Source organism: Bison bison, unplaced genomic scaffold, assembly GCF_000754665.1.
Source record: "Bison bison bison isolate TAMUID 2011002044 unplaced genomic scaffold, Bison_UMD1.0 scf7180017864136, whole genome shotgun sequence".
Classification (NCBI taxonomy): Eukaryota; Metazoa; Chordata; class Mammalia; order Artiodactyla; family Bovidae; genus Bison; species Bison bison.
In genome coordinates, this window is record NW_011494708.1 from 5,038,729 (window position 1) to 5,065,394 (window position 26,666).

Genomic DNA, 26,666 nt, shown 5'->3' on the forward strand with positions numbered 1-26,666 from the left:
CAGTCTGTTGTTCCATGTCCAGTTCTAACTGTTGCTTCCTGACCTGCATACAAATTTCTCAAGAGGCAGATCAGGTGGTCTGGTATTCCCATCTCTTTCAGAATTTTCCACAGTTTATTGTGATCCACACAATAAGATCCTAAGATCCTCATAGTTCATGCCTATTTTGAATACGTTTATCCTACAAGACTTCATTGTTCTCTTATTTGAATCTTTCCAAACCCTTTATCCCCTAGCCAAGCCATTGACCGATTTTCATAAATCTACATACATTCTATGGAATGTACACTTCTCTTTCTACACAAAGTGGATGGCCAAGTTAAGCATCAGATATCTATATACTGAGAGAATTTCCCTTCATTTTTGTCTTTTAGGGTCAGCTCTGAATGGGACTAAGGGGTATACAAGTCCATTTTAAGATGGGTCACTGATGAAATAGTGGTAGATGACACGGAAGTCTCATTGGTCACCTGATCATGCTGCCCCACCCTGTTCATGTGTAATTCTGAATGAATCTCTTTTATATTACAATGGATTGCTGCTAGACACTTAAAATAAAGACAAGTGTGATGGTCAGTTTATTCCCTTTGAACTAAGTCACAGTTCTACGTTTTTCAGTCAAATATTAATCAAGGTGTTGCTTTGGAAGTATTTTGTAAAAGTGATAGGAATCTATGATCAGCCAACTTTAAGTAAAGGAGACTATCCTAGACAATATGGGTGGACTGTATCAAATCAATCCACAGTTGCAAGAGAACTGAGATCTCCCTGAGGAAGAAGAAATTCCTGCTGTAGGTCAAAGCCTCAGCTCCTGCCTGGAAGTTTTGAGCTGCCCTTTCTGATAGCCTGGCCTATGGATTTCTGACTTGCATAGCCAGCCCCTTAAAACATATAAGCTAGTTTCTTGCAGTAGACATTTTCCCCACCTCTGTTTTTCAAAAGGTATATAATTCTCTGCTACAGAGCTCATGAACTTTACCTAGAATTTTAGTAGTCTGTGCCAGTGATTCTCTCAGTAGGACTTGTCATTAACTGTACACCACCTCTTTTCCCTAACACAGATACCTCAGTACTACTGTACTAGGTCATATGGTCATACTGGCCTGCACCACAGTTGGCAAGCACGTTCCTCATACATGCTACTCAAAGCTGGGAGCACTTTGTCACCTGATATATGGATCAAAACAGCATTCTCAGAGATGGAACATCCCACTCCTAAAACTCAAGAGACTAAACAGATATTACACTTCATTCTTAGTGGCAGGAGGTACAAAATGCAAAAATTTATCTTTTACGTTGAAGAGGATGCCTGGGCATGGTTGAGAACTCCAGACATGTTCCAAACCTCAGTGATATCTACCCTCCAAATATTTATAAGGGTCATCTGATATCCTCTGCAGGATTTGTCTTCCCAGGATTTCAACTCCCTTGCCAGTCTTGTTCTCCTGGTGTCATTAAGATGAAGTCATCTATCTGTGGGGTTTTCACTTGGTTCTGTTGCCTTTGGACTATTTTTTTTTTACAGGATAGTAGTGTTATTATCAGAGAAGGCAATGGCACCCCACTCCAGTACTCTTGCCTGGAGAATCCCAGGGGCTGAGAAGTCTGATGGGCTGCCATCTATGGAGTCACACAGAGTCGGACACGACTGAAGTGACTTAGCAGCGGCAGCAGCAGTGTTATTATAGGCCTGTGACAAGTATATTCTAATCTGTCTTAATACTTACAAATACCATTTCTAACCTTCATTCTTGATAGGGAGGGAAATATATTTGTAAGACCACTGATTGCAAAATATATACTGAGGCTGTGTTAATATGATCTAGCAAAGATTCCTCATTCCACATGACTGTAATTGGAATTGCTGTGTGGTTGAGATGGCATGAGTCAATACCATCCTCCAGAATCCATCTGGCATTGCTAGAGACATGAATAGAGTGGAGATACAATGAGCATCACCACCCCAGGAATAACATTAACCTATTCCATTTTCTCCAAGCTATGATATTGCTTTTAATTTTTCTATTTTGGCTTGGGGTGGGGGGCTTTAGAAAGCTGCCACTTGACCTTCCAACTATGAATAGGTCTTACCTCACAGGAGAAGGAGTCAATGTGGGGCCTGCCAACTACCAAATATGTCCATTAGATTTTATAACTGGGGATATATTATATTATATTTGGACAAGAAAACTGGTATTAGGTGGGTTTATGGATGAAGTGGACCCAATGTGGGCCACACTTGGCCAAGATTCCCTTTATTTCCTGCCCTCCATAAATCACACTCTAACAAAAGGGCTTGATGATGCTTTAGGCCTCTGGTTGTCTATGCCAGTTTGGATTTTGTGTCTTCAATATCTTTTGGGTATTCTACTTTCCCTACAGTAAGTTCAGTAGGGAAAGTACTCAATGGCTACAAATTTCCTTGAAGAAGGAATGGGAGGAATAGTGGCCACATTTTCCTGCTACAGTGTTGCAAGGGTTCTTTCTTCCATGAACTCAATAGCTACAGTATGTGAGTTCTGGGTCTGAAAACTTACTTGAATTCATAAATTAGGCAAGGTGTTGTGACTTTTAGTTGGGGTGGCCCCTCTTAGATTTCTGATCATTAATCCTTATTTTATTGTTTGCATAGATCAAGAGATGCTCTGAATACCTCTGTTTTGCTCATAAGGACATCATATTCTATTACCCAATTCCATAGCTCTCCAAATTTTTATGGAAACTCTACTGGTACAGCAAACCTGTTGAAGAGAAAAATTCAACTTTTTAAAAATCTTCTTAGAGATCTTCTGCTACTTTTATGATTAAACTTGATTTTCCTATCCCGACAGGATAAGATCGGAGTCTCTTTATATTGATATACTGTCAAGGAGGGCCTTTTAGAATTTAATTGTTCAGTCTTTCATTTTTTCCCCCTGCTAAATCAACGATTTCCCTAAAAATAGTTATCCATTTCCTTTGCCTTTGTAAATACTATTTGGTGTGCTTCTTAATCCCCGATACATTACTTCTATCAGTGCATTCCCTTCCAGCACATACCAGTTCCTAACAGTAAAAGTTTTAACAAACTTCACTATCGCTGCTTACCAAGAGGTCTGAATGCTCTGTCTGCTGCCAACAGGTGATCCAGTAGGCTTCCTAGGACCACTTCTAGCACCAACTATTGCAGACTGTGTTTCCCAGCTTCTGAGACAGAGATTTGTGTACAGGAAGTTTATTGACTCAATATCTGTAACAAAGCAAAGAGTAAAGAAATGGGTAGAGGGAGATCTTAGGCTATGTTCGAGTTACATCTACCATGAGCTCTGGGGTCGGTAAGGCCTTGCAGAGTTGTCTTGTATGGGAATTTACCATACAGAGCTAGCTCTCTTTATCTTAAGGTAATTGCTGGGAGACAGGAATCACCTAAAAACTGCCAGAAATAAAATCCCCAGCAAGCAGGAAGAGGCACGCTTAGTCTCAAAGTACACACACGTGTGCGTTTCTTGATCCCTGTGTACCTACTTGCGTATGTGCCTAATGCGTGCATGCGTTTGGGCGTGCGCTCGCGTTGAGCATGTGCTCTATCGGCTTTTCCTTCAGTAAGTAGGGAATTCGATTATAAAGCCCTTTGTTACTCTGCCTTGCTTTCTTTTCTGAAAACAACTCCTCATACGTATGTTAAGACAAACTATATAATTATAGAAAGAATTTTAGAGAATTAAAGAAGGGTAGTATGGTTTACCTTAGGTGTCACCCAATTCTCTGAGGTTGTGGTGTCCGTTCACATTTGAGTACATGTCAGAATATGAACTAGGACAAGGATAAGGAAGAGCTTCTCTCTGGATTTTATAAGGTATCTTTTTTTTTTTCCCCTCATGATTTTGCTTTTATTTTTATTGGGCTATAGGTGATGGGTTGGGAACTCTCTCTGCAAGGTAGGCGCCACCAGGGAAATGTCCATTCTCCTTTTCCTGAGATAGCTTTTGTAGCTTTTTCTTTCTCTTGGAGCCACTATCCCTGCCCGAAGCAGCATCTTCAAGTCCGCTGCCAAGTGGCTCCTTGGAAGAGAATTTCCTCTTTTTCTTAGCAACACTCTTATTTCTTGACTCTTAGGGGCCCCTAACTAGTTCTTCTTTGAAAAAGATTTCTTCCTTTTGGGAAGATTCCACTGCCAGCTCTGTCTTCAAGATCACTGCTGACCAGTTTCTCCTTGAAAAAATATTTCTTTTCCTTGGGTTTGGAAAAGGAGACAGCAGGGTCTTCCATTCCATTTTCCTGAGGAGACTGCTGGCACTTTTTCTCTTTCTTCTTTTTGGGTCTTTCACTTGTCTCCTCACCCTCCTATGGAGTACTCCTGCTATTTTCTGAAGATTCCAGGGCAATTGCAGCCAGCCACTTCTTTTCATTTTTAAAGTGCTTCATCTCCTGTTTCCTAGTAATCTCAGCAGCCGCCCCCTCTGTCTGAACCATTGCTTCCTTCATGACATCCAAATTCTTTAATGCAATCTCTTCAGTCTCAAAGGACAGCCGCTCCTCAACTTGTTCTCAAAGGTTCTCCCCAAATCCGCTGGTGCGTACGTAAGATATACAGTCAGTTCATGAGGTAATATTGCATTTGTTTGCCAGGTATCCAGAGATGTGGTGGACTAAGGTAGAATGGAAAACGAGTCCATGTTTTGGGGTGTTAAACCTTATCTTCAGGGCTCTGGAAACTTGGTATGTGTGCTGGGTCTAGGAAATCATTCAGACATCAGGACTGGCCAGGGTTAGAGTGTCTTTTAAAATATAACATCATAAAATATTTTATTTGAAACTTTGTGAATCTCTAGAAGATGTCAAATGCTCATATTTAAATGTAAGTATGTATGCTCATCCTAAACTAATCCAGATGCACTCTTCTTAGCTCTGGTGTCTCGATTACTTTCATTAGGAGGGACTCCTAAGATTTGAATGTAGACTGAGGTACTGGCAGTTTGGTGGGGAGGAGGTTTAAAAAATCATTAATGCTGTCTTCTGTTACTTTTATTCTTAAACAGCATGAGATTTTAAGATGAGTTATTTTGAAGGTATTTTCTGAAATAATAGGAGGGTATTATAGCCACCCCCTCTACAAAAAGAGGGTACTTTTCTGATGCATGAAGTTTGTGGATGTAGGGTAGCATATGTGGCATTATCCTTAGAAATAGTGTATATAACACAGGTGCAAGTGACTGTAGCTCTCATTTGAACTAGGTTTGTATTAAAAGAGGTAAGAGAAAGAGTTTATTCTTTCTTTCTCTTAATGCAGTTAACATCCATGCTAATGAAATTCAATATAGAGAGTCACTTGCATTCGCTCACCATATAAAATGACACCGACTGCTTCCCAACTCCCATATGTGGGATTTGAGTAGGTGAACACTTTCATCTCAAGTGCTGTCATATGTATTTGCCCCTGTGAAGATCTTTAGGTTCTGCTCTCAAGTCAGCAAGTTGCCTTCGATGCCAGTGGTGGTATTTTATCATGTTGTTTCCCCACAATAAATTCCAGTCCCTCCCTGGCTTGGCTGTAACCACCTGTTCTCCCACACCTGTTTCAATTTATAAACCATATGCTGTAGTCACAGCTGAGAACCGCTGTAGACATGATGTGATTTCTCATAAATATTTCATAAATTCAAAGTTTCCTGCACTTCAAAATATTTTGAAGGCACTGATTTTACTGAAAACCTCACAGAGACTGACATACACTCTTTATTATGATCATTATGCAAGCAAAGAAAGATGAAGTTTACAGCCTTATAAAATAACCTGCACCAATACTGAAATAGCACTATATTGGTATTTATGCTTTTAAACAAACAGAACTGCAGCCTACGGTAAAATAATTCAAGTGAAGTAATTGGTCTGAAATGTACATATGCTCAGGAAATCCAGGGAAACAGATGTTTTCACATTGCATTTCCTACATGGAATAAGAGATGCTTCACAAGACTGTCAGATACTTACCATGTATATTAATTGGCACTCTGTTATTAGTATTTTGAGGATGTAAATTAAGTGAATTTTACAAATCATACTTTGTAAGTAACGAAACCTAAAATTCAGCTTGCTTAAATAATAAAGAAAATTGCCTATCCTATTAACAGCTAAATGTTAGTTGCTCAGTCGTGTCCAGCTCTTTGTGCCCCCATGGTCTGGTCTGTTCATGAGATTCTCCAGGCAAGAATACTGGAGTGGGTTGCCATTCTCTACTCCAGGGGATCTTCCCAACTTGGAGTGAACCTGGGTCTCCTATACTGCAGGCATATTCTTTACCATCTGTGCTACCATAAGAGATCTATTGCATTTAAGGCTTGGATTGATTAAAGAATAAAAGAATTGTGGTCTGGACTCTGCTTTTCTCCCTCTTATTCTCAGTTTTGTTTTTATAGTACAGTCCTACCTTTATATTTAGAGAATGTATGCTATTATTTCATCAGTCTTCATTCTTTCCTGTTTAAGTGCAAAAGAATTTCATACGGTAGCCCTACAAAACAGATAAACAACAGTAAAAGCCAAAAGAACAACAACGAAGAAACCTCCTTTCTCTTTAGAAGTCTTAGTAAATATTTTCTCTCACCTCATTTAGATTATAGTCTAAATGACTATTTATGAAATAAATATTTTGAACCAAGGAATGAGGTATGCGAAGCCAGTCAGTACCTAACCCTAGGAATTCATCCCTCTGAGACCATGTTCTTGATAATAGGAAAGAGGCAAATTTCCCAGCAGAGGATCAAGTTACTTTTTTAGGGTAAGGGTGGTTTCAAATGAAAAAATCAATTTTTATCTGCACCTGTCTCTTTGTATACTTATAGATACATACATACACAAGCAAAGTTGGGATGATACTGTACTTTTCTGTCTTGTTATTTAGACTTGGAATTTTATCAAAAAAAAATTTTTTTTAATCTCAGTGCATAGCCTACAAAATTAGATTTTCTAGATAAATGAAGACCAAGGATTCTTGTTATGTTAATCACTGTTGCATTGATGGGTACATAATATAGGATATTTTGATCCTATTTAACTAGACATTTTTGGAAAGACATGATAGTAAACAGTTCAGCCAAACAGTTTTGATGTAAAGACATATTTCTTAATGAAATAGGGACTTCCCTGTAGCTCTGACAGTAAAGAAACTGCCTGCAATGCAGAAGACCTGGGTTCGATCCCTGAGTAAGGAGATCCTCTGGGGAAGGGAATAGCAAGCCACTCCAGTATTCTTGCGTGGAGAATCCCATGGACAGAGAAGCCTGGTGGGCTATAGTCTGTGGGGTCACAAAGAGTCGGACACGACTAGTGACTAAAACTACTTAATGAAAGAGGACTTGACCAGAATAAATGTAATAGCAATATAGTACCTACATTTTCCCTTTTTGTGGTATGTTTTTAATGAATGAATTTCTTTTTTGGTGGCAGTGATATAGTTCATATTATTCTTTTATGATTTAATTCTTTATTTGATTTATTTCTTTATTTGGCCACAATTCTTTTATTCTTGAACTATCCTGGCCTGAAATTAGACAGATCCGCCTCTTGTCTGTTCAGTCAGGTACTTCTCTTTATTATTTAAGCCAGTTTTATTTTAGGTTTCTGTTACTTGCAAAGAATGATTTTTAAATGTTTTCAGTTCACTTAAATTCTTATAAATGAAAAATTGTCCTCTGAGTAATACTTATCACTGTGGCAATGATAGGCCAAACAGAGGTTCATATGCAAGTTTTGCTTTTGATAGCAGACGTAACCATGGAATGTTGGTTTTGAGAAGTTTTCTCAGAAATCATCTGGGAATGGGGACCCTTGTCGAGCTCCTTTCCAACCATATTTGGCCTTGCTGATTCCTTCACATATCTCATTCACATATCACTTATAGCTGCTTTCACACTGCAAAGGCAGAGGTGATTGGTTTTCACTGCAAATTCAAAAATATTTATTAACTGACTCTTTTCAGAAAAATATTTGCTAACACCTGATCCAGGCTAATCAGTTCAGTTTAGTTCAGTCGCTCAGTCATGTCTAACTCTCTGCTACCCCATGGGATCCAGGCTGGGGGTGGCAAATAGATTTTCTATTCCTTGGTATCTTGGGTAAACTGATGGTAATTTCCTTTGGGACAGTATGGAGGATTGGGGAGGAGCACTAGGAAGGACTGCTCAGGTCTGCTTTAGGTTTCTGAAGGTCCAGAGTTTGTACATATGTTGGTACTTAGCAATCAGCCTTGGTATAAAAATAAATGAGAAAAATGATTGTATTCAAGGAATGCTGCTCTAAGAGATGGGAAATTAATTTCCACTTGTTACTAACTGTGTCTTTGGGTAAACTCAGTATCTCTGTCTTTACTCAGTATCCACCCTCTGCAAACCAAAAGTACATGACAATATCTAGCCTAATTATGTCTTGCTGTGGCTGGCACATGTGAAAACATATGTGGGAATGCTTTTTATATTATTGGACGAAGAGAAAGAAATACTAATAATTACTTTATCATAAAACTTTGTTGGAAATGGCCATAAATAATGTCTGCACACCAGGGCACTTCTGACTATATGTTATTTATAGGATTAATAATCTTTGTTCTAGAATTATTATACAATATGTGTATGTATATATATGTATATTCAGTATCATTATGCTATATAAATATTCTCATTTGGCATATTTAACCCAAGTAATCTGGTACTGAAGTCTCAGTTCTCCATTGTGCGATACCACCTTTTGAAGAGTGGTACCATAGCCTGGGTACCTTAGGATGACACACATATGCATGAAAGAAATAGGCACAGGAATATCAAACAATGGTTTGAGACAGACCAGGCCCAAGTGCTTTAACAGGTGCAGTGATGAAGCTTGCTCCTACATTAGTGTGAAAAGTTTTGGCTTGCATTAAAGTGATGAGTTGGGAATGATAACAGTGAACCTAATGAACTGCACTTCACCTGATAATGTATGAGGTTGTGAGGGATACTATTTCAAAGACTCACTATCAGCAGGATTCTGAAAAAGGTAGCAAAGATTTTAGAAAATATACAATATCACACTTGCAGTTTCAAATATTTCATATTTTCTTTTTTATTTGTAACATACTCAATCCACAGTAGATCACCATGTTGTGTCCAAAATGTTTCGTTTATCCTAACTTCCCCCTGTGGTCCTTACTATTGTATTCCCTCAGTTCAGTTCAGTTCAGTGGCTTAGTCGTGTCCGACTCTTTGTGACCCCATGAACCGCAGCACGCCAGGCCTCCCTGTCCATCACCAACTCCCGGAGTTCACTCAGACTCACGTCCGTCGAGTCGGTGATACCACCCAGCCATCTCATCTGTCCACCTCTGGGGACAGATGTGTTGTCCCCTTCTCCTCCTGCCCCCAATCCCTCCCAGCATCAGAGTCTTTTCCAATGAGTCAACTCTTCACATGAGGTGGCCAAAGTATTGGAGTTTTAGCTTCAGCATCATTCTTTCCAAAGAACAGAGTCTGCTAATTTGTCTTAAGCACCACTTACCTTGACTTTAATGATGCTTTTCCCCTCCAACTTTTAAAAGTATACATATATGTTATGGAAATCTGAGAAGCAAAGGCAGCCAGGAACACACAATCATCCATGGTTACAAACAGTCTATAATTTGATGTATTTGTCTAGTCTCTAATGGTATCTCCATATTTGTCTGGTCCTTTGGAGAAGGAAATGGCAAAACACTCCAGTACTCTTGCCTGGAAAATCCCATGGACAGAGCACCCTGGCAGGCTACAGTCCATGGAGTTGCAAAGAGTTGGACATGACTGAGAAACTTCACTTTTTGTGTGTATATAAAATACAAAATGAAGCATATTTTTATGTGAGAGTACAGTATAATCATGATTTTTTGCAGATTGTGAATATTTACTAATTCAAAATCCCAAAGCCATGGGTAGTTTGATTATCAAAAAAACACTACACTGTAACTCAGAAAAGAGATATAATCCAGCTTTTGTGGAAGAAAATTTGCTTAAAAGACAAAATGATAACAGACCTCCAAATAGATTTTTGCAAAGTTACAATTAAAATACTGTATTTTCTTAATGTGCAATCTAAACTGAGACCCAGAGCAATAAAGTCCAAAAAGCATAATGCTTCTAGATGATTTAAAATTTGTACTATTCAAGTACTATTGAGAGATTATTTTCATTAATTGTTTAAAAATCAATTCATATAGTATGGCCAAAAGAAATCCACAAATACACCAATGGTTATAATCAAAATAAAACATGAACACACTTGCATACGTTCCTTCCGTTACACTTCGTTTTACCTTTTGTTGCCACCACAATGAAAAAAGCACTACGAAATGATTCATTGTGCTTCCGAGATGACTTAACAATTCCATGTTTAAGATGCTTCTTTCATATATTACAAAAAGATATTTATAAATTGGTTGATTCACTAGTTCTGTTTTTTGTTATACATCATCTCCTCAAAGCATTTAAAAAGCTTAGGTGTTGTAAAATCAAGACAGATGTTTGTCCACAATAACTCAGGCATTTCCTAAAAAATGAACACATAGAACTGTGGTTATAATCTGTCTTCTAGATATAGAGATACTATCAAAGAGTCTTATTTTTCATCCGTTCTTTCCTCTTTGCCCTTCAGGTCTAAGGATAGTAAATGATGTCTGTTATTACTATTCCTGTGGTACTGTATTATTTCTTGATCACTAACCCAAAACCTGCCTTAAAACTTTTTAAATTGTTCTTTTATTAAACTTTCCTCATATTACTCAACTGGAGTATACTAAATTAGTTTGCTAATGCAACTTGACTGATAGCAGCTGAAAATTTCAGGTCATAGCACATGTCCTAAAAAAGTAACACTATCACTCAAATAGATTGTCAACCGGCTCTGTTACTTAGGAAGGCTTCCCTGATGGTTCAGCAATAATCTGCCTGTCAATGCAGGAGACACGGGTTCAATCCCTGGGTTGGGAAGATCCCCTGGAGAAGGAAATGGCCACCCACTCCAGTATTCTTGCCAGGAAAATCCCATAGACAGAGGAGCCTGGCAAGGTCTCAAAGAGTTGGACATGACAGCAACTAAACAAATTACTTAGCACAGTATTTGTAATATAGAAACATTCAATAATACTTTTTAAAGTAAAAGAACATATATTTGAATGAAAGAATGAGGGTTGAAAAGGTATGTAAGAGGATCACTTAAATTCAAACTCTTTGCCAGGACTTTTAAAAAATGTTAGACATAGCATCCAAGTTATATTCTAAAATTATTCTTATATGATTTGAAAAATTTTAATCTTTATAATTTGATACAACTCTACTGAGTTAAATTATGCCCCATCTCTCCCACAAAATTTATGTCCACTCAGAACCTCAGACTTTGGGTCTTATTTAGAAATAGGATTTTTGCAGATGTAACTGAATTCAGATGAGGTCATAGAGGATTAGGGTTTGGTGTAATCCGATGATTGGTGTACTTATAAGAAAATTGGTCAAAGCAACATGGATGGGGAAGACAATGTGAAGAAACACAGAGAACACCATATGAAGATGGAGGGAGAAAATGGAGAGACATGTCTACGGATAAGGAGCATCAAGGATTGGCTGGAAGCCACCAGAAGCCAGGAGAAAGGCATGTAACACGTGAACCCCCAAGAAGGAACCAACCCTACTGTCACCATTGTTTCAGACTCTGGCTTCTTGAATGATGAGAGAATAAATTTCTGTTATCTCATGCTGTTAAGTTTATGGCAATTTTTATTAGTTCTAAGAAACCGATAAAATAGTTAATTTCACAAATGTTTATGAATATCTGACACGTGCCAAGCACTAGCCTGTGTTGTGGTGGTCCAGTGGTGTATAAGACAAAGTGCCTCTCTTCATGGGACACATGGACTGACAGACACAAATATATGAATAAGCAGGGGACACCATGTCAGGGAATGGTAAAAGCAGCAAAGGAGTAAAGCAGTGTATGACACAGAGTTGCAGAAGTGTACTATTTCATGTGAAATAATCCCAGATCTTTCTCATGTTGTGATATTGGATGAGAGGTGTAATTGAAATGAAGAATCAGAATATGTGAAGATCTGGAATAAAAGTGTTCTAGACCAAGAAAACACAAGTGCAAAAGCCCTGAGGTGTGACCAAGCTTGGTGTGTTTGGAAGCAACATATAGACTGGTGTGTTCATACTATAATGCATAGGGCAGAGGAAATGATTTTGGTGAAATAACATAGTAATGCCCTCTTTATAAGGATTTTTATTCTAGGTATAATTGAAAGCCATTGCTATTTGTGTACATAGGGAAAAGTATAAAAATTTTAATCCATATTTAAAAAATAACACTCTCACTTCTGTGTGAATAATAAGTGTAATAGGCAAGTGTGAAGGTAGGGAGATTGGTTAGTAAGCGACTGGAGTAATTTAGGCAGGATATCATGATAAAGAGGTATAGAATGTTGGCAGTGAAGGTCATGAAAAGAATTCAGTCAAGACAAATATTGATGGAAGAGAAAATAGAATTTGCTATGAGACGTGAACATATAATATGAGGTATGAAAGAAAGACCATTATCAAAAATGAATCTTTTATGGCCAAAGTAATTAGTACATTATGGTGTGACTACTGAAATATGAAATAAGAAAAGCCCAGAGTTTAGTAGCCAAGTTGAGTTTGGAATGCCAGTAGCATATTAAAGGGAAAGACAAGTAGATAGATACTGGCATTGGAAACTTGGGAGTAGTTTTCCTGTGAACACAAGAGAAATGGGACCGTGAATTACTGTCCCATTACAGGGCAAAGTGGTATTTCACTAAGTTCAGTTCAGTTCAGTTCAGTCACTCAGTCGTGTCCGACTCTTTGCGACCCCATGAATTGCAGCACTCCAGGCCTCCCTGTCCATCACCAACTCCCGGAGTTCACTCAGACTCACGTCCGTCGAGTCGGTGATACCACCCAGCCATCTCATCCTCTGTCGTCCCCTTCTCCTGCCCTCAATCCCTCCCAGTAAGTTAACCATGTCTATATTTTTTAACCTGGGAGATATCACAGTGTGTTTGTTTGCTGATGGAAATAGTCCAGAACATAGGACTAAGTCCGTAATTTAGGACGGATGAGGGAATTGCAGGGACATTATCCCTGAGGCAAGTGGAAAGGGTTCAGTGTGCAAATGGAAGGGTTGGACTTAGCTAGAAGTTAGATTCACTTTAGCTAGAAGTTAGATTCATTTTAGCTGAAGGAAAGGGCTGAATACAAGGGTATACATCTAGGCTGTTTGGTATACTCAATGTTACCAATTTACATAGCTTTCTTCTAATTGCTTCTTTTTTTTTTTTTTCTTAGAGTCAAGAAAGCTTAGAATGAGGAAAGGGAGAGTTTTGAGAACAAAAAAGTTATTGAAAAATTATGTCAGATTAGAGAGCAAGGTGTGAAAATAACACCAGATGATTTTATAGCTGGGCATTAATGAGGGCTCACTTAGAATCTCTTGTTGTAAATTTAAGTGAAACAAGCCAGGAGGGTTCTCTTGATTTTTTTCTGGTTGCATACTGCTGCTTAGGCACAGATGAAAAGGAATTAAAGTTAGGTTTAGCTGGGTTCAGATTTTGTGAAGTCAATAGAGTATAGAGTCAAAGGATTATGTATGTGTGCAAAGTGTGATAGACTTTAGAATTTAAACTAGTGAAGAGGGGAAAAGGACATAAAGGTAAGGAAGGACATTAAAATACATGCTATTGAGGAAACCAGAATTGAAAGACATGTATTCTCCAGTGTCCATGCAGCACTGTTTACAATAGCTTGGACATGGAAGCAACCTAGATGCCCATCAGCAGACAAATAGATAAGAAAGCCGTGGTACATATACACAATGGAATATTACTCAGCCATTAAAAAGAAATCACTTGAATCAGTTCTAATGGGGTAGATGAAACTGGAGTCTATTATACAGAGTGAAGTAAGTCAGAAAGAAAAACACCAATACAGTATATTAACGCATATATATGGAATTTAGAAAGATGGTAATGATAACTCTATATGTGAGACAGAAAAAGAGACACAGATGTAAAGAACAGACTTTTGGACTCTGTGGGAGAATGCAAGGGTGGGATGATTTGAGAGAATAGCATTGAAACACGTATATTACCATATGTGAAATAGATCGCCAGTCCAGGTTTGATGAATGAGACAGGGTGCTCAGGGCTGGTGCACTGGGATGACCCTGAGGGATGGGATGGGGAGGGCAGTGGGGAGGGGGTTCAGGATGGGGAACACATGTACACCCGTGGTGGATTCATGTTTAATGTATGGCAAAACCCACCACAATATTGTAATTGGCCTCCAATTAAAATAAATTAAAAGAAATAAAATACATGGTATTAAAAATGACATGCTTAATTATTAGAGGCCCCAGTGGATAAAACATGTTAGATACATAGATGCTAGAGTGAATAAACTAGATTAAAATAATGCATTTAAAATCTGCAAAATATAAAACAGGCAAACTAAATTGAACTCAAGAACACTGCTTTTGATTAATTGATTAATTAGGAAAAATTCAGTTCAGTTCGGTTCAGTCGCTCAGTCATGTCCGACTCTTTGCGACCCCATGAATCGCAGCAGGCCAGGCCTTCCTGTCCATCACCAACTCCCGGAGTTCACTCAGACTCACATCCATCGAGTTAGTGATGCCATCCAGCCATCTCATCCTCTGTCATCCCCTTCTCCTCTTGCCCCCAATCCCTCCCAGCATCAGGGTCTTTTCCAATGAGTCAAGTCTTCGCATGAGGTGGCCAAAGTACTGGAGTTTCAGCTTTAGCATCATTCCTTCCAAAGAAATCCCAGGGCTGATCTCCTTCAGAATGGACTGGTTGGATCTCCTTGCAGTCCAAGGGACACTCAGGAGTCTTCTCCAACACCACAGTTCAAAAGCATCAATTCTTTGGCGCTCAGCCTTCTTCACAGTCCAACTCTCACATCCATACATGACCACAGGAAAAACCATAGCCTTGACTAGACGGAAAAATTCAGATACTATTAAAATTTCTTCTTAAGATGCCTGATTCACATCATTTGGAAAATTTTTCTTTTATATCTTCATACTTGTTGTCTAGGCGTCTTAAGTAGAAATTTAAATCTGGAGCTCTAGACTTAGTAAATATTATAATAAATTTTTCTCAATGGAGAGAGTTTATTTTTATTGTTTGACACACATGCTATCACAAAAATGTGAAGAAAAATCACATTGTTATAGTTTATTTTTGTACCATAAATTTTTGTTAGTGTTAAAGCTCAGTTTATTATCAAAGGTAGAAAATTAGTACGTTATATGTTTTATGTCTTCTCTTAAACTGATGGTTTATTTCATTAATGGTTGTCTTCTTGACAACTAGAGTATCAATATATGAGTTTCTAAAATTCTCCCCTTTAGAGTAATATTTTACTTTAGTCTATTCTTATTTAATTTCTTTAATTTGAAAATTAAAATATTAGTAATTTCTTTTTTCAATGATGTAGCTAAATTTTAAAAGGTTGTTGAAAGTTTCATTCCTGCTTAGGATGCAGAAGACTGTAAAAACACAAAAAGAAAATAATCCCCAACCCCCCAAAAAATTGCTCCCACACCAATGAGGAAAAGATAGATAATCTAAAAATCACATGTTTTCTTGAGTTCATCAGAGCACTGAAATTGCAAGGAAATCAAAGGACAAAGAGGGACTTGCTCCTCCAGGAGAGGTGGGAGTACAGCCTCACCTTTGGCAGATCACAGAGAAAGATGCATCCACCATACAAAGGGGTTACAAAAAATCAACTAAAATTTTTTAATGAATTTAAAGCCTAAGTATGACAACCTTCCCATGGTAAACTGTTACTAATAAAAGTTCTTGAATATCCCCATCAATAGATATTGAAAAGAGGCCACACAAGAAATTCAGGCAAGACATTATTGATACTCCTGCTGCAGCATGAGGGAGCAAAAACATATGTTCCCTAACTTGCTCCCTAAGTAGGGGGTGAGCTGGTCCTTTAAATAGGGTGAGTGTAGGGGTCATGCTGGAAGCCTGCTTTAGGTTGTCTGCCCACTCCCTTCAGGGTGCTGTTGCAGGGACCATGAGCAGTACCCTGCTTTTGCTTCTGACACCTCAGAAATGACAGTTGAGTTTTGGGTCTTTTGGTATCTTGTTATTGATAAATTGCTCCACTGTGCATGCTCACAGTTAGTTTTAGTCCTTTATGATTTCTTTGTGTTCTGTAGCTCCAGGAGATCGAGACATTTGTCCAGGTGTAAGCACTGCAGTAGAGGGTCCCAGGTCCTGGCCTGTCTCAAAACCACATTAAAGATTAGAGACAGGGCAGAGACAGTGCTTCTCCATGGAGTGGGCATGAAAGAAGTGATCATATCTGAGAGAGGAGGGGGACAGACAAAGAGGCCCATCTGCATCTACATCCCTTCTTTTCTTGTATAAAATAGAAGCTGTAAGCCACTGGGGAAGGAATAGAAATCCATTTACTTCTATCTACCTGCTTCTGGAGGAAGAGTAGAAAACTCTATCCCAAGGCACCAAAATCGATTGCCTTTGGAGAAAAGATGGAAGCCAAAAAACAAAACTAAACAAAAAATCTAACCCTGAGGGAGAGTTGGGAAACTGGCTAATTTCTACAATGATTCCGTGAAGTCTGTACATACAGAGAGAGAGACTCTTAATAGGTGCATAAAAAGAATTGGTAAGATCCAACATCTATGTACAATAAAAACTGTTAGCAAAGTAGGAATAGAAGACAATGTCTTTGACTTGATAAATGGTATCCATGAAGAAAATTGTGATTAATATACTTGCGTGAAAGAATGAGTGACTACTTCCCTGACTTAGATGGAAAACAAGGTAGGAATCTTTGCTCTTGTAGCTCCAGGATTGAACTAGAGGTCTTTAATGATGAAATGATGCGAGATAAAGAAGAAAGAGGAATACAAATGATAAAAGAAGTGAAATGATTTTTATTCACTGAGGGCATGATTTCCACATAGGAAACACCAAATAATTTATGAATAAAGCTACAAAACCTGTAATTTTTTGTCATGGTCTCAGTATATGAGCTCAACAGAAGTCCATTGTGTTTTTATGTGCTACTATAAATGAAGAAGTAGACATTAAAATAAAAAAAAAATCATTGCTGATTACAATAGCATCAAAACCAAAAAATACTTAGGGATACATCAAACACAATACATGTAATAAGTGCATGCTAAAACTAAAAAATATTGGTGATAGAAAATCAAGGAGAGACAAAAAATTAAGTGGATACAACATGCTCGTGTTTCAAAAAAAACTCAGTATTGTTATGATACTAATTCTTCTAAGGTGGGTCTACTTATTAAATGCAATGCTAGTCAAAATTCCAGCAGGCTTTTTTTCTTACAGAAATTGACAAGCTGAGTCTACAGTTTATATATTAATGTAAAACACCTAAAGTAAGCAATTTTAAAAAATAGGAACACAATTGGAAGATACACTACTTGATTTTCAAAACTTAATGCAAAGCTACAGTAATTAAGACCATATGTTATTGGTAAAAGGATAGACATATTGTAGATCATTGTAACACAGGAAGTCCAGACATAGACTTACAAATATATGGTTAGTTAATTGATTTTGGCAAAGTTGTCATGGATAATTCAATAGAAAAAAAGTATTGTTTGACAAATGAACAATTTGACTTCCATTTGTAGAGTATGAACTTTTACCTATGAAAAATAAACTCACAATGAACTATAGGGTTTACATGTAAAATGTAAAACTATAAAATGTGTAAAAGAAAAAAAATTGTGACTAACCAAAGATTTACACATAAAATCATAAGCTATAAAATATTAGCTGTAAAAGGAAAAATGATAAATAGAACTTCATGGAAATTAAGAGCTTCTGTTCATTAGACAATGATGTGCATATTATGAATAAACAAGCCACTGTTCCAGGTACATTTTTTCCTAAGCAAACATGTCTGATCAAGTACTTTTATCTGGAACACATAAAGAAATCTCAGATCAATAATAAGAAAACCAAAACATCAATATAATTTTTTATTGAAGATTTGAATACTTGTTTCACTAAAATATAGCTGTGAGTAGCATACAGACACTTGAAAAAATGCTCAGCAGCAGTATCCATCAGTGAGCCATAATATGATACTAGTATCTGTTCTGAGCTGAATTGTGTCCTCTTAAATTCATGTTGAAGCTCTAATCCCTAGTACCAAAAACGTCACTGTATTTGGAGATAGGGCCTTTAAAGATGGAAGTAAGTTAAAATGAGGCTGTTAGGGTAGGCCCTAATCTAATCTAACTAGTATCCTTACAAGAAGAGGACATTTAGACATACAAAGAAACATTTAGGGTGTGCATGCACAGAGGAAAGACTTTGTGAGGCCACAAGAAGAACGCAGCTACCTGCAAGCCAAGAAGAGGGTCTTCATAAGAAAATAAACCTGCTAATTCCTCCATCTTGTGCTTCCAGCCTCCAGAATTGTGAGAAAATACATTTCTGTGGTTTAAACTAGTCAACTAGTATTTTGTTATGGCATCCCTAGAAAACAAATACAAATATGCATCTATTAGAATGGTTAACATTTTTGGCAAAATAACAAAGCCAAGTTTTCCTGAGGATGTAGGGTAACTGGGATTCACGCACACTGCTGGTGGGAAAGAAAATGGTACAACTAACTTGGAAACCAGTTTGTCAGTTTCTTATAACATTAGGTGTATATTTTTTGATTCAGAAATCCCATTTCTAGGCATTTTTTCAGTGGAAATTAAAAGATATGGCTATACACAGGCCTATACCTGAATCTTTGTTGCAGCTTTATTTGTCAGTGGTCCAAAATCATACATTATTTTGATGTCTGTTGACTGGTGAACAGAAAAATGGTGGTGCATCTACATAATGGAGTATGGTTGAGCAATAAAAAGGTGTGAACTGTTGATACATGCAGAAGGATGAATCTTAAAAGTATTATTTCAACGAAGAGAAGCCTGACAAGAAAGACTGAATACTGCATAATTCTGCTTGTATGACATTCTTGCAGTGCAACACTAGAAGGTAGAAATAGATGTTTTCAGTTGCTTGAGTTGGATTGAGAACATGGATTACAAAGGGGTACAAGGGATATCTTGCCTGTGTGGTGGTGATTAAGACTGTACATACTCTCTAACACTCCTAAAACTTTACATCTAATAAAGAGCAACTTTTGCTATATTTAAGTTATACTTGAATAAACCTAGTATTTAAAAAGAAAGAAAGTCTAGAGAATAAAATGAGCTAAAGGCCAACCATGAACACTGACACACTGAAGAAAACAATAGCTTAACAAGAAGTAATGTAATGATAACATTAAAGAAAGGTTTTATACTTAATAAAATTCAAGTAGTATGCGTTACATAAATAATTTGACCTGAGATTTCCATTAATAACCTCAGACTATAGAGGAATGTAAATTAATTAGAGCCCTTGGCTTGTAACCATCTATTGAGGGAAGCATTCATCATACAAATAGTTTCACCAACAGATGCCATGTTTGAATTGTTCTCTAAGTGCTATAAATCACTAACGATAGAATAGTTAGTTCTGATCGAAGGTACTGGGGAGGGCTTCAGTGAGGAGGTGACATTTAAATTAAGTTCTGCAGTTTTCTGTTGTTTACCAATGTCTTGAGAGCTGTAAATATATATTTGCATGATGCAAAATCCCAAAATACCACCATCTGATTTTATGCATATGTGAGGCGTTTGGAGATGTTAAGTACATTTGCAATTTGCAGTGTATTTGTGGATACCATTAAACCCTTTCTTTTCCAAAGGTCATATTGTTTCTATAGTAACAAATGCATTTCAAAATGAACATCAACACTGGGATCACTCAACTACTGCTGTAAAGACTCTGAGTTGACCCCTTAGCAGCAATAGATTCTGCTAAGAAAGATATAATCTGAATTTCTTTTCAAAGTCTTATCTGTCTATTCTTTTGTGTAAGAACATATTCAAGAGAAGTTGCCTCACTTATATTGCTATATAGATTAATGAGCAATAAAACATGCTTGTTTCTTCATGTATCATGCAGGCACAATGGTTGTTCATCTATGTCATCTGCACTCCATTATTTCATTTGTCAATTAATCTAATACAATTAGTGAGAGCCTACCAGGTATTATCTACCTATCTATAGTTACAATTAGCTTTGAGGTAGGTATTATGAATTGTATTTTATAGATGAATAAAAGACTCAAGTAGTTTGCATCATTACTGTGATTCCGTAAATAGAGAAGTTCTTTTGATCAAAAATGCAGGATATATTTTTCTCATTTGACAATTGCTTTACTGGAGTATGGTTTTTGACACCTGAAGATTTGTCTTTTGTTTTATCTACTATAAATAGGGGCTTCCCTCATAGCTCAGTTGGTGAAGAATCTGCCTGCAGTGCAGGAGACCCAGGTTCAATTCCTGGGTTGGAAAGATCCCCTGGGGAAGGAAATGGCAACCCACTCCAGTATTCTTGCCTGGAGAATCCCATGGACAGAGGAGCCTGGCAGGCGACAGTCCATGGGGTCACAAGAGTCGGACACAACTTAGTTACTAAACCACTAACCACCACTATTAATAGAGTTGTCATGAAATTCGGAGAAGAATTTAGCCATTCAGCTGCAGCTAGCTTTTAAACATGAGAAAAAGCTTAGGGAAAATTTTCATCTTTGACTTGCTAGTTATTAAGTGGTATTCTCCAGGGATCAATGCTATGGCTCTGCAGACTTATTTAACTACCTTTTAATATAAAAGCTCTGGAAGAAAGAGCACTTAATGAGATGATCAAGTTTACAGATGAAAGTATGGTCTCCTGGGTTGAGAAGTGCCAAGCTAATGGGAATAAACTTCAGCAATTGCTCATGAGGCTGTGATTGCTCAGAGCTGGGGTAGATGAACTTGAGAGCCAGCAAGCATAAAGTTTTACTTTTAGTCAAAAGTAATTCAGACCAAACAGATGAAATTAAGACCTCTAAGTAGTGGATATGAGGCGAGAAAGATCTTTTTATTCACTATTGGCCCAGGATATTTTCTCTGAATAAAATAATAATGCTCTTTGAATATGCTTAGGGGAAAAAGAAAGAAAATGAAAAGAAAATGAACTTATTCCTTTCCTCTTGACTTGTGCATGCAGTTTTCGGTTTTTCTCTTCAGAAAGAGAGGGCTTGCTGAAGGCAACTGAAACCATCAAGGAGTTAGATGATTATTATTTTTTTACTAGGCTATAGGAGCATTCTTTTAGTCTAAGGACAGAATAAAAAAGTAGAAAAGTATCATTGCCCTCATAAAATTTTGAATAAAGCCAGCTTTCTATTTCAAATATTAATAAACTTTAAAATTGTTAATATTATTAAATTATATATGTCTAATTAAATAGTGCGTGTGTGCTCAGTTGCTCACTTGTGCCTGACTCTTTGTGACCCCAGGGCTCCTCTGTCCCTGGGATTCTCCAGGCAAGAATACTGGAGTGAGTTGCCATTTCCTTCTCCAGGGGATCTTCCCACCCCAGAGATCAAACACTATGTCCCTGCACTGGCACACAGGTTCTTTAGCACTGTGCCACCTGGGAAGGCCCTACCAATAGTAATATTTATTATAATTTTCTACAAAATGGTTCGAATAGATGGTTTTCTTTAATCTTTGCAGTAATCCTATGAGGAAGATATTTTTGTTAACTAAAACCTGGGAGAATTCCTGGTTGTCATTGCTTCCTCTCTGATGCCTTCCAGATCCTCATTATTTTCTCACCCTTCATGCTAATTACTCCGCTAAAAACTCATCCTTGAACAACTTCCCTGTATGTATAGCATGGTTGCTGCCTGCAGTCGTGTCCCATCCAACCTTCCTCCACGTACTGTCCAGTCATTTTTCTACAATGTTAACTCTACACTTACTAAATATCCATTGCCAATGATATTGTCAGCATCCTTTATTATAGACTCCTCTTCTGCTCTGCTCACTCATGCTTTAATGGAGTCAGTGAATATAAATGATTCTTTCAGTTAGATTGACTGGGAAGGGAAAGATAGTGATTTAACATTAGATTGATGAGGGTGTAGAACTAATAAAACACATTTTTTTGTATTTCCTGCTGGTAGGTTGCAGTCCATGGGGTCGCTAAGAGTCAGATACGACTGAGTGACTTCACTTTCACTTTTCACTTTCAGGCAATGGAGAAGGAAATGGCAACCCACTCCAGTGTTCTTGTCTGGAGAATCCCAGGGATGGGGGAGCCTGGTGGGCTGCCGTCTATGGGGTCGCACAGAGTCGGACACGACTGATGCGACTTAGCAGCAGCAGCAGCAGCTATGGATTCAGGGTTAAGAATCAATGGAAAGAAAAAAAGAGGATGAAAATAATTGGAGGAATGAAGACTTAGAGAATCTATATGAAGGATGAAAGTACTAAGTGAATGGGTATGTGTAGTTGCAGGTAAATTTAGATGAGATTGAGTCTGTGTGTGTGTGTGAGCTTACACAGGCACACATATGACTTGGAGTGGAGGAAGGACTATCAAAGTTATGCCCAATGAAAAACTACCTGAAATACATTAGACATATTTAAGCAATCCTCTGGTTAAGTATAATCTTTACAAGCAGTAGTTCAGATTGAAGAAAAAAAGTAGTTGCCTCAAATGTTTGAAAAATTTTTTTTCACTCTTAAGTTCATCAAACTTTTTTTTTAAATTTTATTTTAACTTTACAATATTGGATTGGTTTTGCCATATATCAAAATGAATCTGCCACAGGTATACATGTGTTCCCCATCCTGAACCCTCCTCCCTCCCCCCTCCCCATACCATCCCTCTGGGTCGTCCCAGTGCACCAGCCCCAAGCATCCGGTATTGTGCATTGAACCTGGACTGGCGACTCGTTCCAAATATGATATTATACATGTTTCAACGTCATTCTCCCTAATCATCCCACCCTCTCTCTCTCCCACAGAGTCCAGTTAGTTGTTTTCATTGTTGTATGGTTTATCCACAGATTTATTAGTTAATTACTATACACGTATGTGTGTGTATATGTAAGAGCAAAACCAAAAATTTTATTTTGACTATGTACATTTATGTCTTTTGGTTTAGTTAATAATGGTGAAACCTCTGGAATTATTTTTAGTCATAACGTTTCTTGAATGTGTAATATATGTCCAAAATATCTTGTCAATTATATTTTTTATTCTTTTAAATATATATATATAAAATCCTCTTTTTCAAATTATGTATTACATACATAAAGTCAGATACTTTTACACAATCACAAAAGAAAGCTGAGCGCTGAAGGACTGATGCTTTTGAACTGTGGTGTTGAAGCAGACTCTTGAGAGTCCCTTTGACTGCAAGGAGATCCAACCGGTCCATCCTAAAGAAGATCAGTCCTGGGTGTTCATTGGAAGGACTGATGTTGAAGCTGAAACTCCAATACTTGGGCCACCTGATGCGAAGAGCTGACTCATTTGAAAAGACCCTGATGCTGGGAAAGATTTAGGGAAGGAGGAGAAGGGGACGACAGGATGAGATGGTTGGATGGCATCACAGACTCAATGGACATGAGTTTGGGTAAACTCTGGGAGTTGGTGATGGACAGGGAGGCCTGGCGTGCTGTGGTCCATGGGGTTGCAAAGAGTCAGACACGACTGAGCGACTGAGCTGAACTGAACTGAATGAAATAAAATTAGTATCATATAGTATCATATTTCAGTTATTCCCAGGCCTAATTCCTGTTCCTCAGAGACAACCCTACTTCTGGTTTTCATTTCTAATATTTGCCTCCATATCTCAATATTTCTTTATATTTATTATATTTATCTTAAGATGTTTATACATTATTTATTAATCTCTTAATGAAGAAGCCTTATCACCTGTCACTAAGTGGCATCTCATACCTGTGCATTGGTGTGAGCTCACACACACATCTCATATGCAAATCTAACAATACTCCTAATTTTATTACGTTGTAATTTTTGCTAGGTCAGCGTTCAGAATCTATCTACATCATTATGGATATCTAAATTTTAATCATTGCTGAAGTCTATAATTTTGTTTCTCTTCTGTTAATCATTTTTATTTGTTTAATTAAAAATAATTTTGTAAGTCATAACCAAACTTTATGAGTAGAATTTTACTCTCAGATTAACTACACTGACAGATCTATCTATGTCATCTTACTTAACATGGCCCTCTGGCCTTTTGCTTAACATGGACTTGTTTTAGGTTTAATTTGCCATTTTTAATGTACATACATTTACCATGATTGAGATTTTCTTGGCCTATTCTCTGTGATAAATCTTTTACTTCCTGGATCCAGGTTCTTTTCCTTTTTTGTGTGTGTGAGAAAATTAGCTGTTTAGGTATAATCTTTTGAGAAGTTTCTGAGAAAGAAGGTATGAATGTTAGCTTTTAAGACGTGTGTTTTGGTGGTAGGGGAGGATCCCACCCTTGCTTTTTGGTGTTTAGTAAAAGGGCACGTAGGATTCAGAGGGAGTTGTACTCACAGTTATGGTTTATTGCACTAAGGGGTACACAGCAGACTCAGCAGAGGGCAGGGAAAAGAAGCAAGGTTTCTATATGTTTTATCAGGTGGTATAATATTGGAAAAGATCCTGATGCTGGGAAAGATCGAAGGCAAAAGGAGAAGAGCATGGCAGAGGGTGAGGTGGTTAGATAGCATCACCAACTCAGTGAACATGATTTTGAGTAAACTCCAGGGCATAGCGAAGGACAGGGAAGCCCGGCACACTGCAGTCATGGGGTCCTAGAGTCAAACATGACTTAGCGACTGAACAACAAAAACAATAATATAAATAGTATACAACATATATAAGCATGCTTGGAAAGGTTAGATTTGTATTTTGTAATCCCTTAAATAGTCTCTCTCCCTCTGTTTCTCTAATAAATACAACCAAATAGTCAGTAAGGCAGTAGGTAAATAAATATTAAATAGTAAACTTAAATTCGACTAGCTAATCACATTAATATTTATCATTTAAAACCAAAAAGGGCAGAGATTATCAGAACACATTAGTGAAAAACGATAACCAACTATATGCTGCCTGTAAGAGACATGCTTAACAGATACAGACACAGATGGATTGAAAATAAATAACCAGAAAAAGAAATAGCAGGAAGATAGTAAATAAGAAAAGGCTGGATTAACTATTCTAATAAGACAAAATAAACTTTAAACAAAGAGTATTAGAAGAAACTGAGATATATTTACATAATGGTAAAGGGAGGAATTGATCAGAAAAATATAAACATTATGATTATTTCTTTTTTTTGTTTTTTTTTTTAATTTTTAAAAAAATTTTATTTTATTTAACTTTACAATATTGTATTGGTTTTACCATATATCAAAATGAATCTGCCACAGGTATACATGTGTTCCCCATCCTGAACCCTCCTCCCTCTTCCCTCCCCATACCATCCCTCTGGGTCGTCCCAGTGCACCAGCCCCAAGCATCCAGTATCGTGTATCGAACCTGGACTGGCGACTCGTTTCATATATGATATTATACATATTTCAATGCCATTTTCCCAAATGATCTCACCCTCTCCTTCTCCCACAGAGTCCAAAAGACTGTTCTATACATCAGTGTCTCTTTTGCTGTCTCGTATACAGGGTTATTGTTACCATCTTTCTAAATTCCATATATATGCGTTAGTATACTGTATTGGTGTTTTTCCTTCTGGCTTACTTCACTCTGTATAATAGGTTCCAGTTTCATCCACCTCATTAGAACTGATTCAAATGTATTCTTTTTAATGGCTGAGTAATACTCCATTGTGTATATGTACCACTGCTTTCTTATCCATTGATCTGCTGATGGACATCTAGGTTGCTTCCATGTCCTGGCTATTATAAACCGTGCTGCAATGAACACTGGGGTACACGTGTCTCTTTCAATTCTGGTTTCCTCAGTGTGTATGCCCAGCAGTGGGATTGATGGATCATAAGGCAGTTCTATTTCCAGTTTTTTAAGGAATCTCCACACTGTTCTCCATAGTGGTTGTACTAGTTTGCATTCCCACCAACAGTGTAAGAGGGTTCCCTTTTCTCCACACTCTCTGTAGCATTTATTGCTTGTAGATTTTTGGATTGCAGCCATTCTGACTGGCGTGAAATGGTACCTCATAGTGATAATAAAGTCTCAAAATATATAAAGCAAAATTTGAGAGAATTGAAAACAAAATTAGACAATTTGACAACTATAGTAGCAGAGGTTAATACTTTTTGTGAGCACTTAATATGCAGATCAGGAGGCAATAGTTAGAACTGGACATGGAACAACAGACTGGTTCCAAATAGGAAAAGGAATATGTCAAGGTTGTATACTGTCACCCTGCTTATTTAACTTATATGTAGAGTACATCATGAGAAACGCTGGGCTGGATGAAGCAGAAGCTGGAATCAAGATTGCTGGGAGAAATATCAGTAACCTCAGATATGCAGATGACACCACCCTTCTGGCAGAAAGTGAAGAGGAACTCAAAAGCCTCTTGATGAAAGTGAAAGTGGAGAGTGAAAAAGTTGGCTTAAAGCTCAACATTCAGAAAACGAAGATCATGGCATCCGGTCCCATCACTTCATGGCAAATAGATGTGG